General features: G+C 45.1%; 1 protein-coding gene across 1 annotated transcript in view; it reads right to left on the bottom strand.

Annotated features, from left to right (window-relative positions):
- FHDC1 (FH2 domain containing 1) overlaps window positions 1-12,681 on the bottom strand; it is a 53,143-nt gene extending 40,462 nt beyond the window's left edge. Inside the window, exon 1 of the mRNA XM_083460249.1 lies at window positions 12,338-12,681. The gene's annotated coding sequence lies outside the window, so the exon portion shown is untranslated. The remainder of the gene's footprint in view (window positions 1-12,337) is intronic.
- Window positions 12,682-14,762: the final 2,081 nt, after the last annotated feature.

Here is a 14,762-nt window from a genome sequence, read left to right as displayed (position 1 = left end):
AACTAAAATCCTCATTTTTAAAATTCAGATTTTAAAGGAGAAGTCTGTACACAGCCATAGTCACACACACACTGACTTTCCGAACCACTGCCCACATACATAGCAGGACCTGAAACGTCTATTTAACCAAATGCCATTTTTCCTGCCTTAGAAAATGGCTCTCTATTACAAAACAGATTAAAAAACACCTAATTGTGTAGCCAGTTACCATTATAAAGATTAAAACTAGCTATTTAATTGAAATGTAACAAAGTATACAAAGAAAATGATCTTACCCCTCTATCCCCATGGCAATAAAAGGAAATGCTAATAAACTGTCCAAATGTAATACAGAGACTCTGTACAATGGACTAATTTTTAATTCATTCAAAGTATTTATATGGCACTTTTCAGAGCCATGCTCTCGCAAGGTAATGTACACAAGATGTACTGTTTAAGATACATCAGAATGGTACACATTGCTATCTATGCGAAAGCTTCCCTGAATCACATAAACCATGCACACTGAGGTGGTTAATTTGTGGTGCTACAGATGTTGCTGGACTACAACTCCCATCATTCCCTACCATTCGGCATGCTAGCTGAGTGCTGGTGGAAGCTGGAGTATCACAACGTCTGGAGGGCCACAGGTTAGCCACCCAATTTGTACCCTTGGGGAAGGGGAGCATTGAAAAGAGAGCCTGCACTATAGTGGGGTCCAGTATACTTCAATTATTCAGAAGAGAGTTCTGTAACTGTGGTGCCTCCACTGAGAAGGCCGCTTCTGTCATGCTAGACAACCTAACCCTTTACTGGTGGGCACAAGAGCATTTAAAATAATAAACTAGTTAGAAATGCCTAGTGTATTTTTCATTCTAAATGTAATAGGCAGTTTATTGCAGAAGCCATGGTCTTAATCTTAAAACCCACACACTAAGAGTATTAACCATTTTGTAAGATTAATATAATTGTTGAAGACCAAATTCTGGATATTGGATGAACCAAGGATCCACAAGAGAGCAGCCCAGCAGTCCAACCACCCGTTGGCAAAACTACGTAATGAAATTCAGCAGCACTGGGTTTAAAAAATAATAATTCCATGGACACACTTCAATGCTTAGACTGCTACTGCAAAGTCAGTAAAATAAATGATCCAATGTGGAGAGGAAGATGTGTACCTTAAACTCAACATATGTGCAAAGCTAAGAATTTACATAGGCAAACCTGTATGTCCAGATTGCCTCATACGACTTTAATGGGAACTTTAAAAGCCGGGACAACAACCATATAATTGTACTGCCGTCATCCAGCAAGTAAAGACGGCATTGGAAGCAAATACATATTTTTAAATTTAGTCTTTCATGGTTTTGAAATCTGAATCATCCTAAAGTGTAAATTCATTCTCTTTTTTAAAAACAACAACTACTTTATTCTCAGTCTTTACCAATGCTTCGGTGAAACCTTATCCAATTCAAATGATGAAGCAAAAGAATCAGATAAGGAAGAGGGCTTAACCAGGGATGTGGTAAACAGCACAACTGCATTACAGGAAAACTACAACATTTGAAAACAGTGAACAGAAAAAGGTGAATGGAAAACCCACAAGAAAACAAATGTAGCAGAATTGGTAGAAAGGAAGCAAAACCAGGCAGTTGCTAAGAACAGAAATTTTAGCAACCAATTACCCTACTTGCATTCCCTAAACGTGTGTAGAGAAACATACAAAAGTTGCTAAATATTTTCATTTTCGTAACATGCAGATGGGATATCAGACACAGTTATGGCAGAAAAAGGGCACATATTCTTAATTTCTAAACTGCCTTTCCTCCCATGGGATCCCAGGGTGGTTTATAGACAAAACACACATAAAACAACCGGTTCTAAAAACAATTAAGAGTATTAAACTATATCCATCAGCCAAAACAATTTCCATAACACAGCAATAAAAAATAGACTAACTTTGAGGCTCAATATCGCTATCATTACCCGCAAACCCAAGTGACCAGTTGTGTCTTCAGTGGATCCTGGGATGATACTGGGAAGCTGTCACTGAGAAGGACAAACTAGGTTCCACGGAGAAGGAATTCCACTGCTACAGAAAATTCCCTTTCTTGTGTCACCGTATAATGGCCAGATAGGTTTCAGATACATCCAATGAACCACGTTTTAAAGATGCGTGAAAGGTACAACTTAAAAAAACAACAAAAAAACCAGGCAAGGAAAACTAACACTGTGGTCAATAGTACTGGACTTGGAACTACACAGAACAGGTTTAAACCTTAGATGAGCATGAGACTTGTTGAATAACCTTAGGACAAGTCACCTAAGAACCTCACTCCTAGCCTCAGTTTTTGAGTTTCATAAAATGGGAGTAGTAATTATCTATATGGCTGTTGTGAGACTAAGTGAACTGAATAAGGGCCCATTCATGCTTGATGCAGCAGGCTTTTGGTGCCATAGTAAGTATTATGGTGTGACACATAACTATGCAGTTGTGGCCATCAGGACATCCAGGCGCATGTCTACTAGATGTTTAGAAACATGCAAGCCATACTTTAGATCATTTCCCCCTGCATATAGCATATAGCAAATGTTTGCTATGACTGTCTCTAAGTGATTGACAATACCACTACAGTACAGAGTTTTTCTTGTATGCTTTCTTCTTTCCTTTGAAGAAAGCTATTGGAATAGCTCAGTCAGTAGAGCATCAGACACTTAATCTGAGAGTTGTGGATTCAAGCCCCATGTTGGGCAAAAAATATTTCTGCATTGCAAGGGGTTGGACTAGATGACCCTCGTGGTCCATTCCAACTCTACATTTCTATGATTCTATTGAATGGTGATACTTCTCTTTATTAGTGTCCAATTTTATCATTTAATTTTATCATTAAAGCAAGGGCAAAGCAATTTATGTTAATGAAAACACAATCTGTAAATCAAGTCTGCTATATGCTAGGTTGCATCTCAGTGGCAGAGTTTACTACACTACACTACACACATACAATATTTTATTAGAGGGGAAAATGTAAGTTTATCAAAGCAGTTTCTTCCCCTTGATACTTTGGGGAAAAACATTTTACTATACTGGCACATGGTGCTTCCTTCCACAAGTATGAGCTACTAGGATAAAATACTGAAAACTTAAGATATCTTTCCACAGTAGTTAGCAGATTCCTGATTTTAGCTTTTTTAATATGGTTTTTATTGTATAGGTTTTTTCCACTATTGTTCTAACCTAGTCTGATGTTTATGAATAGAGGTACCGTATTTTTTGCTCTATAACACGCAGATTTTTGCTCCTAAAAAGGAAGGGGAAATGTCTGTGCGTGTTATGGAGCGAATGTGTGCTCCCTGGAGCCGAAAAATGAGGCAAAAATCAAACCGCGCTTCAGGGAGAAGGGAGCTCCGTGAGACAGGAAGTGGCAGTTTTCCTGCATTCTACCTCAGGGTCTTACTGCCCACCCTGCTCTGTTTCGTTACTGTGTTTGCTCAAACGGAACAAAGAGCAGGGAAAGCCCCTCCCCTCCAGGCAAGTAGAGAGGAGAGCAGAGCGTCGCTCTATCCTGTCCCTGCTCCGGAGGGAACAATGTATGTGAAGGGAAGAGAGATTACAGGTTCGGCTTAAAATTCTGATTTGACTTCCTACTTTTTGTTTTTGGAGACACACAGCATTCAAATATGCTTTCTTCCATTTAAAAGGATGAAATCCTTAAACAGTGTTTTGCCTGTAAATTCATGCGATCTGGAAGATTACAGTGTCTGTACCTCTTAAGGGATGGCAAAGCTTAGGTTTCGCTGCTAAATAGTTCTTAATGCAGTTAAAATGCTTTCTTCTGTCATGCTGGTGGGAGGGAGAGGGAGAGAGAGAGAGCGCACGCTGGCTGGCTTGGGTGGGTGGGTGGGGGAAAACTTTTGCCTTCCTTTCCTCACGTTATAGCCCTCTCCTGCATTCTTAGCCTTCTGTGTTTTTCCTTCCCTCCCCACTTAAAATGTGGTTACAAAGCATGGATCCACATGGATCCTCAGGATCTTTGCATTGGGTCACCCCAAATTCACCATCAGAGCACACAGCAGGTCCATGGCTACAGCCTGCCCCCCCAAAATCACACACCCATTGTTGCCTGGGGCTGCAATGGTGCAAAAACGTGGTTACAAAGCATGGATCCACATGGATCCTCAGGATCTTTGCATTGGGTCAGCCAAAATTCACCATCAGAGCACATAGCATGTCCATGGCTACAGCTTGTCCCCCCCCCAAAAAAATCACGCACCCACTGTTGCCTGGGGCTGCAATGGTGCAAAAACGTGGTTACAAAGCATGGATCCACAGGGATTCTCAGGATTTTTGCATTGGGTCACCCCAAATTCACCATCAGATCACATGTCTGTGGCCACAGCATGAAGCACAAAAATGATACGTCCACTGTTTCATTCAGAATATTTTTTCCCTTGTTTTCCTCCTCTAAAAACGATGTGCGTGTTATGGTCAGGTGCGTGTTATAGAGCGAAAAATACGGTATATAAATATTTTTATAATTTTTTTTACAAAACAACAACAACACCAAACAACAGTGTCGTTGTGCAAAGATGCACAACAGTGGGCTTTTTTCAGTGTCTAAAGGTACACAGAGCCAAGTTACTAAACTGATGGTAACCAGGAACCAGTTAACAGACCTGAAGTAGGATCCTTATCCTGCAACTTGTTAGATCTAAAAAATCAGCTTCAATACATGATGAATTATGGACTACAAGGTCCAAGAAGTGGTTTTGAGGCATATGGTGAAATTAAAACCATGCTGGGCAAAAAAAGGCATATTAGCAGGGGTTTTACTCAACTGCGCATAACAGACATAGGATAATAAGATCACAAGCAAGTCTTGGAAAAGAAAAAGCTTGCAGCAGAAAGAGCACAATTACTATTCTGCATTAGCACAACAATGTAGTTCTTTGTTACAGGAATACTGAAAGATTACTAAAACTTCCTGGGAGTGGGGGAGACAGAATAAAGATGTTGGATTAAAGGTAAATACATCCTGGACAAAGATCATCTATAAAAACAGAGGTTTATTTTGGATTGCTGAGATATTTAAAAAATGAGTTTGATTCTTTAGATTATGCAATAATTATAATGAAACATATCAAGGATTTGCCGGCATGGCAAGTGGCTTCATTCAGAAGCTTTTCAAGACACCCACAGAAATGGATATTTTCCCTTATTCTGGCTATTCTCCATGGCTGCAACTCATTTTTTCTTTGCAAGTCACACAGTGTTGGTTTTTTAAATGCAATTCCCGGTCACTGCAAATTTGCATGGGTTTGTGCCCAATTGCTGAAGGGTACTGGTACTTAACCATCAGCTCTAAAATACGTTTTGAAGAATCACGTTGCTTTTTAAATGAGATTACTGCCATTGTTCCAAGACTGGCTTCTTTGATCTACAACAGATGCATTCAAAAACAGAGCAGGGGTGCTTGACAACATGCTACTTAATTGAGAAAATCTGTAGAGTGGTTAAGAGAAAGACATCTAACTTAGGACATTTTGTTGCAACAGGGAGGACTGAATTGAAGTCACCTTCCACACTAGACCGTCTAGCTTTCAATATGTGCATTAATAAGTAACCACTCTAAATGTATCACACACATACATAACATTCACAGAAGCCCAGTAATCCCAAATTACATTTCATGTGCAAGATAAGAATGAATGCTACAAATTATTCTCTGCTCTGTCCATCAGTAAAGGAAGCAGGTGATGGATGATCTAAAAGGAAGTGATTAATACATTCCTAATACTGCACTGATGTGCAGAATGAATAGATGCAAGAGGTTGAGGAAGGAGATTCCTTTATAGTCAAGAGGAGAAGACACAAAACACGCCTCCTGAGCAGCATCATAGAGTGGCAAAGACGTTGGGAAGTGGCAAGAGAAGCCACTGCTTTGTTTAATAATTCTATTCTACACATCACTTTGGTGCAAGTTTTACAAACTGAATTGAAAACTGCCTTCTATGTACATAATTTTATGATAGAATTGTGAAAGAATTCTCTCTGAAGCTCCTCTGCCCCCACAAGAGCTGAGAAACAGCAAGGTGCTTGGGCCCTATAGAGCTGGCCAGGCCTTGGGGAGCTTAGGTAACGGTAAAGGGACCCCTGACCATTAGGTCTAGTCGTGACTGACTCTGGGGTTGCGGTGCTCATCTCGCTTTATTGGCCGAGGGAGCCGGCGTACTAAGCCACTTCTGGAGAACCAGAGCAGCGCACAGAAATGCTGTTGACCTTCCCACCGGAACTGCTAGCTTTCGAACTGCTAGGTTGGCAGGAGCAGACACCGAGCAACGGGAGCTCACCCCACCGCAGGGATTCGAACCGCCAACCTTCTGATCAGCAAGTCCTAGGTTCTGTGGTTTAACCCACAGCGCCACCCGCGCCTAGATTGCGTCAAAGATGTGTCTGGGTTCCCTGATGCAGGCTGGGTTACAGCTGACAGGCTGCATGGCGGCGGTGGCAGGAATCCCAAAATTACTCCTATTGGCCAGATAAATCCTGTTGCCATCCCTGAGCCCTGGCAAGGAATGGAAGAGGAAGAGGTGCCCCAAAAAGTGGTTAGCAACCAGGTACTCCCAAGAGTAACATACCATTGTTCTGGGAGCTGATGGAGGAAATAGATACACCTCCTTGTAAGGAAGAACGAAGAGTGTCTCTGAGTTTAATTCAAGGGCAGTGGGGGGGGGGGAGAAATAAACAGCAAGGTGTGAAAGAAGATATCTACATACCATGAGCTTTCAGTGGTTATTTGGGCACCATGCACAATTTGCAGTAAGTTCTTTCTGCAGTATTCCAGCCTTTTTTCTTGGCAAAACTAGAGAATTGCCAGGTTTTTCGAAATGTTAAGGTAGTAGTGAAATCACACATGCAAGATATCCACAGATAGGCTTCACCATCTCCCTCACCAAAGACACACCATTCAGACAAGAAGCACAGCAAATGGTAGTAGCTCCCATACATATGGATTTGCTATGATCACACGCCTAACACTATTTCACATGTTACTTTCTTTTTCCTCAGGTATTGTGTGACCACCCTCAGAGGAGAAGACTAGAAGACATAACCTATTCTATTTTAAGATTGACACCAATATAGATTTTATTTTTACTGTAAGCTGCTTTGACACATTTACATCTCTGACCCACTCCAGCTTTTTTTGGAATAGGATAGGAATAATAGGATTGTAGAATTGGAAGGGACCTTGAGGATCATCTAGTCTAACCCTCTGCAACGCAGGAATATGCAATTGCCCCATATGGGGATTGTACCTGCGACCTTGGTGTCATCAGCACCACGCTCTAACCAACTGAGCTGTCCAGTTGTCAAATCCACCTAATGCCAGAATGTTCAAGGAAACCTAGAGTTTATAATAAAAATGAATTTAAGCAGACACAGATGAAAATCTGACTTTGGTATTTCAATTCCAGATTCTGTGGGCAATTTTAGATTTGGGTAGGCTTCTCCTGGTAAAATGTTTCAGAGAACAAAATTTAATATTAAAACAGTACAACCCAATAATTTTGCTTCCAGAACTATATTTGAAGTATCATATTTCAGTTCAATTCAGGTTTGTTACAGGCACATTTCTTAGTCTTGCTGAAGGTTCGCTTTAGATAAAACACCCAATTTTTGTTTATTGCAGGGTGTGTGTGTGTACACACACACACACACACACAAAAAAAAAAACATGCACGCAAACTGTTGTGTCAGTTGTATCTGCTTTAGGCAAGGGTGTACTTCATTGTGGCACAGCACGGAAACCCAACAATTGGAGAAGGAATTATATGGTTTTATTTTGATGCTCTTGTTTTACCCAAGGTCTACCTTAAGGCAAATTCACCATACAGTCCCCAGCGATTCAAGAAAACGAGACTTATCAAACTACACAGCAGCCTGGAAAACTATTGCTCAATTTGGTTCAGCAGGTGTCTCCTACCCTGTAAGCAAGTACGAGAGTAAAACTGGAGGCTATTGCCACACACTTTGCTGCATGTGGGATAACAGCCTGAACAACCAGTCTGAAAGGAACTGGCATTTCAATTCCAAGAGGTCTTAGGGTTGGTTCCCATACAACCCAGGTGTTCAGGTTACACAGGTGGGGTGCGGTAGTGAGCCTCACATAGGGCCCTGCTTTACATTAAAGGGTGTGAGTGAGTGCTGGGCGGCCAGGAAGGGGATGTGCATACCCAAGGCTCACTCTCACAGCGCCATCATACGCAGCATATACACACCTGTGTTCTGCACAAAAAAAGATACTCAGAGCTGCTTTGCAATGTAAAAGCTGATGCACAATGGCACAGTTAGGTAATTCTAAACTCTGGAGAGGAAGGGGGCACCTTTCAGTTGGTAACGTGTATCACTTCACACGCTTCAAAACCGTGGTGTGCTAGCTCTGCTATGTTTGGAGAGCCTCTCTGCTCATCCTCCTCCTCCTTAGTGGGGCCAAGGGCCTCTGTACTGATGGTACCACACCAAGGGAACTTGAACACCTTGCTGCAAAAGTGACACGCAAGGCTGAGTGGAATCACAGAGTCATAGAATTGTAGAGTTGGAAGGGACCCTGAGGATCATCTAATCCAACCCCCTGAAAAGCAGGAATATGCAGCCGGGGATCGAACCTGCAACCTTGGCATTATCAGCACCATACTCTAACCAGCTGAGCTATCCATACATTTAAAGCACATGACTTTCCCCAGAGGAACCTGGAAACTGTGGCTTTGGGACACACACGACGGTTTCCTGCATTCTTTGAGGGAAAATATTTGCTTTAAATGTATGTTGTGTGCACAGCAAAGATCCCTTTGAGTACATTATGCCAAAAGTGCTAAAGGAAGAAGACAACTGTGCAATGGAATAGTGCTGCTTAGAATATGTAAGAGCAATTTATACTTTATTATTTCATAGAGACAAGACTAATGGGAGAGAACAGCATTCCAGTCTACATCTAAAGCAAGTAGACCATCACCAGGTTTAGGCAACGAATTACAAATAGTTCATTCGCCTGGATCTGTCTGATAGTAATTAGCACCAGGGATCCATAGACAAATTGGGATTGCTCCAGAAATAAGCTACATTTGCCTTTTCACCATTTGTTTCTATTCTTCCAAACAAATGGGCTACCATTAAAATATCTGTAAAATAAAATAAAAGGTCTACAGCAATATTCAGCTGTATTGAATATAAGGTGAGCATAGGAGGCAGAGATCCTGCCACAAGCAATGAGTGCAGAATAGACTTCAAAATACCTGCTTACATATCAGAACTGTGATGCCTAAAGTTCCACATATAGAACAGCCTTTCAATCGACTCAGTTCTCCAATGTAACGTATCATCATTCATACAAAATTGGTAAAGAGAGCAACTAACCACAGATACTGCAGCAACTATTGTTATGCATTAGCAGGAGCTCAATGAATGGCACTTGAAATCCTACTCATTCCCAAAAAGAAACAAACACAAGCCTGTTTTGCTTAGCATAATAAAACATATAGCCCAATCCTATACATTTAAACTGGGAACAAAGTCCATGTTATTTCCATGGAAAGGAATCTTTCCATGCAGTGCTAATGCTAATTGTTCCTTGCCAGCAATTCACATAATATCCCATTGCTCAGAAGCAAATCCATTGCTGGCAGTTTTCAGTTTGTCGTTACTGAAAACCACAATATTGCACTAACCAGGTGAACATTACTTCTGGTACCACAACTACTGAAAGCAATGTGATGTGTGAATGTTATTGGCGATTTTGTTGCTGGCATCTACTGGCAGGCACCTGTAACCTCAGAGCACCCTCTTTTCAAATGTTGCTTTGCAAAATTGAATTTGCAAAGTTGGAGAGAATATCCTCCCCAGAAGCCTATGTACAATTCTCTTTAAAGAGGATACTGAGATATAATGACACACTGGTGTTCTTTGGGGCTACCACCAGTAAGATACCTTCTGGAATAAAAGAGTTCTCTTAAAAGCAACACACTTTGTATAAATCAGACCAAAAGAAATGTTATACTCCCAGCTCAAGCAATTAACCCAAATGTCCCTCTGGCTAGCAGCACAACATGCAATTTAAGGCTACTGGAGGTTGTAAAAAAGCATGTTTTTGCAACAGAAAAAAAATACACCCCACCCTTAAATATCTGAAAAACAATTTTAATTTCTCTTTTGCCTACTTGCAACCTGCACTTCACAAGCTAAAAGGCACCTCCTCCGTGCTAATAAAAGCAAAAGTGGAGGGGGCATGAACTCGGAAGAATAGAATTGTCTTGTCCACTCAAGACCACCCAAGAGGGGCTGGGCATGAAAATGCGACTACTAGTTGATCATTAAGAAAAAGGTTCACCTACGTTTGCCCCGGTCCTGGTTTGGTTAACAATCGTTGCCTGGATGCAACACTTGAAATTGGAAACTCCATTGTTAGCCAGTGTTTTATAGGGAGTGTGGTGTGATTTAAACAACAAAAAACCGAGACAGACTCTTCTCTCTGCTCTCCCCCCCCCCCTTTCAGATGAACGGCAACAAAAGTGTAAAACGCCCCTTCCCTCATCATCACCCTCCCCAACATTATTACTATTATTATTAATATTATTATTTAATTGCTTGTTTTGTTTCAGGGCGGATCCTGGAGGGGGGGGGGTAGAAAGAAAGACAGAACAGGCCAATTAAAAATAACAAGCCCACCGCCACGAGAGACCAAGTTGGCGGAGAGCTCCTGTTCTCTTCAGACGGGGCGCGGCGGCAGCAGAGACCAGATTGGGGCCCCCTCGGGAGCCGCGGCGGCGAAGAGACCTCGGCCGCCGCCAGAGCAGCCCAGGCGGCGGACGCCCCGAATCCCCCCGCTGCCCCGTCCCAAGACCTCCGCCTCACGCCGGCTCAGGAGTTCCCACCCTAGCTCCTTTCCCCGCGGCTTCCTCCTCTCCTCATACCCCTTCCTCGACGGGGTGTGAAAGAAAGCTCGCCTCCCCTCGCCCGCCCTCTCCGCAGCCCTATTGTTTTCCCGGCGCGCTCCCCGGGGGGGGGGCTGTCCTCCTCGTCGCCCCCTTCCCTCCCCACACGAGCTCCTCAGGCACCTTGCGGCAGCAGCGCCTGGCGGGAGGCGGCGGCTGCTGCTCCAAGGTGGCCTCGGCGCTTTGTAATCAGATCTCCGCCGTTTTCCTCCCCTCACAGCCCGAGGGAAGCGCGCGAGGCTGGCCGGGCGGGGGGGGGGGAGAGACAGAGCGGAGGGCGACTCCCCGAGAAAGGACACCCAGCGGCGGCTTCCCACCGCCAACTCTCGCCGCCAACCGGCCAAGTCCTCTCACGTGCGCCGTCTCGCTCGCTCGCACTCCCAGCCTCACCCCGCGCCCAACTTGATGGTTCCCAGGAAAAGGGCAATAAGAGCATCGCCTTAGGTCAGCCCTGAGGAGATAAGAGGCGGCCGGAATCAAAGGGTCACCAATACGCGGCGCATTTTAAAAGTGTGGAGAGGGCGGGCGGGGGAGAGAGAGAGAGGTTTCTTCCCTCCCTCCCTATTTCGCTTCCACCTCACACTAATTGGAGCGGGGGAGAAGCAGCTACAGACTTCCAACTTCAGCAGAAAGAAAATGGTCTTGCATCGCCCGTAGAGCCGATGCTGCTGCTGCTGCTGCTGCGCTCCCTCTGCCCTTGCGAGGGCTGCTCAGCCTCCCCTCCCCTTTCACGCTCGCCAGCCGAGTCGCGCAACCCGGCGGGAGGAAAGCCGCAGATCGCCGCCTCGTAACGCCAGCAAACGTTGCTGCTGCCCTCGAGAAGGACCCAGTAGACCCCGAGCGAGCGAGGAGAAATCTGGGAAGGAGATTCACCCGGGGGGGCGCCGAGGATCCCCGGAGAGCCCGCCTGCCGCCGTCGAATCATAATTACAGGAGCCTCTGCCGGGGCTCAGCGATGAATCGGTCTTAAATGGGCCGTGGGGAGGGGAGGTTTCACGGCTTCTGTTATTCTATAGGACCACAATAAAAAGCCGGGTCCTCCCTCGTCCAAGGCCCCGTGCCCGGATTTTAATTCCCCCCCCCCCCGGACACCTACAGATCGGATTACTAGATGGCAGTGCCCAGGATGTCGCGCGGGGCGGGAGAGCTACCAGATCGCAATTTCGAGGAAAGCAGCTCCGTGGTCCCATAGAAGATGCGCACCGAGGCACCCCTCCCGGTATGAAGGGGTGGGGCGGGCGTGGGAAGCCCCCGCTTAGCCGCACGGGGTCGAGAGCCTGTCCCTGGAAAGAGCCACTGCCGCCCCCCCCCCCCGACCCGTCTACGCGTCGCCTTCCCAGACGGAGCGGTTGCTGCTGCTGCCTCCACTTACCCGGAGCCCCCAGCTGTGTGCGCGCTGCCCTCGGCCACCCGGGGCTCCTTCGCGGACGCCGGACTCGCTCTCGCTGCCTGTCCAACTCTTGCGAAGAGAGAGCTGCTGCGCCGCCGCCGCCTCGCCTGCTCTGCCTCCTCCCTTCGCTCTCACTGCGGCCCGGACCCGGGCGGAGGAGAGAGGCGGCACCGCGCAGGCGCGGCGTTAGGCGGGGCTGTTTCAGGTAACGCCACCAGCCTGTTCTCCAAGTCGAGTCGAGCCGAAAGACGCAGTCGCTGCTGCTGGTGCTGGGGACACTCTGTCTATATAGGTTCTCTGATTCCTCCTCCCAGCCTCTCGGTTCGACCAGACTCTCGTGGGAATGAATGGCCAAAGTTGAGAGGCAAGCCGGTGGTGCCCCGGATGCGAGCTGGGCGTTTTATACGGAGAGGACCTCCCATTGAACTCAATGGGGCTCACAGATCCTACACTGGGGAGGAGTAGGTCCCCACTGGACTCAGCGGACCCTTACAGATCCTGATTTGGGAGTGGGGGTCCTGTTGAGCTCCATGGGGCTTGCTTCTGAGTAGACCACGTGTACAAGGGCCATTGAGGCGGGAAAGTACAGGGGGAAAGTTCTGGAGCAAAGCTGGGGTCACAACAGTCTCTATAGGGCAGTGATTGATAAAGAGAACAGAACGAAAGAAGCCAGGCCCATTGTCTGCACACAAGCAAGCCTTTTTGCTGCTGCATGGCAGAGTGAAGCAACCACCAATGGTGTCCTGTGCAACGCTACAATTCAGAGCCCCCTGCCTCTTGCACTCCATTCTACAGTATTGTTGTGGCACCCTCTGCAGAGTGGCACCCAGTGCAGCCGAACCGGTCGCACTACCCTAAAGCCGCCTTTTGCAAACACCTTAGATGGCCGCCATTAGTATGTTGCGTCAGGTGTGACATGGTAGAGAATGCTATCCCATTGAAGTAGGATTCAACTTTCAGACTAATTGGCTTCCGTAGCTAAGAATGTAGTCGACATTGGAGAGTAAAATGTCTTGAGCCACACTTTTGAGAGTTTCTGTACAGTTTTGAAGAGCAATTAGAATGTGTAAGGTAAAGCTACGGTATCTCCTGTTCTGCATTTATTCCCTTCACTGCAGTCCTTTTTTGCTGGATTTCAGTAATGCAAACTGAAAATGGGATTCAGCACAGATTGACTGGAGAGGAGTCCACTTACATGCTAAAAGTCACTGAGATCAATGTGGGAATCTTTTTTCAGCTGGGTGCTTCATTCCATCTTCTGCAACGTTTCATGGACTGCATCCTAGTGGAGGGCGAGGCTTTGTACAGAAAGACCGCAATCCTAACCCCCCCCCCTTATGTAGGAGATAGCCCCACTGAATTCACTCTACGTTCTGTGTAGACAGGGCTAGGGTTTCACTGTGTAAGCTGCAAGCTACAACCGGTCCTATACCAATGGATTCACGTTACAAGAAAAAAGATTCTGGCTAAACATCAGAAAGAACTTTCTGACAGCAGTTCAACAGTAGAATGGTCCTCCTTAGAAGGGAAGGGACTCTCCTTCCGTGGAGGTTTCCACGCAGAGGTTGGATGGCCATCTCTCATGGATGCTTTAGCTGAGATCCCTACATTGCAGGGGGTTGGGCTAGGTGATCCTCAGAAGTTATGCCCAAAACAGGTACAAGGGGGGGGCAGTATTTGAAAGGAGATATGAGTGGATCACCTTGTATATAGCTCCACAGGAAAAGAAACAGAAGGCTAAAATAGGAGGAATTTGAATCTAAAGGAGATGGGTGGTGGATGGCTAATAAGAAACTTCTACCAGATCTGTGACTGTGTAATATTTTTGTTGTATAATATGAAGCAAACGCAGAGGGATAAAAATGTATTACATAATGTAAAGGAAATTAATTATGTCTGTGGGTACCTGGTTGCTTGGTAGTTGAATAACAATTTAAATTGCAATTAGCATGCATTCCTGACATTCCACACTTTGTGCTCAACCAGCCTGACAATTACATGAAAGCAATCCCTTAGAAATCTATAGGCTACTCACATATTTGTTTCCTGCTTGGCAGGGGGTTGGACTCGATGGCCCTTGTGGTCTCTTCCAACTCTATGATTCTATGATTCTATGATTCTATGATTCTATGATTCTATGAATATGAATATATGTATCATATTGGACAACTGAAAAGGGACCTTGATAGTCAGTGTTAAACTCTCTCCAGGGATGAAATTTCCCACTACAGTCATTCCCCGAAGATGCTTATTATCCCATCTCCTGAAGAAACTCTAGGATAGATAATTTCCACAACTTCTGTCCAGGCTCAAATGATGCATTTCATTATTATTCCCAATCATTTGATGGTCATACTCAGAGTAGATCCACAGAAAAAAATGACTTTGTCTATTGATTTCAGTATGT

Source organism: Podarcis liolepis (assembly GCF_965112155.1).
Source record: "Podarcis liolepis genome assembly, chromosome: 9".
In the NCBI taxonomy this organism is placed as follows: domain Eukaryota; kingdom Metazoa; phylum Chordata; class Lepidosauria; order Squamata; family Lacertidae; genus Podarcis; species Podarcis liolepis.
This window is presented reverse-complemented; position numbering and strand designations above follow the sequence as displayed.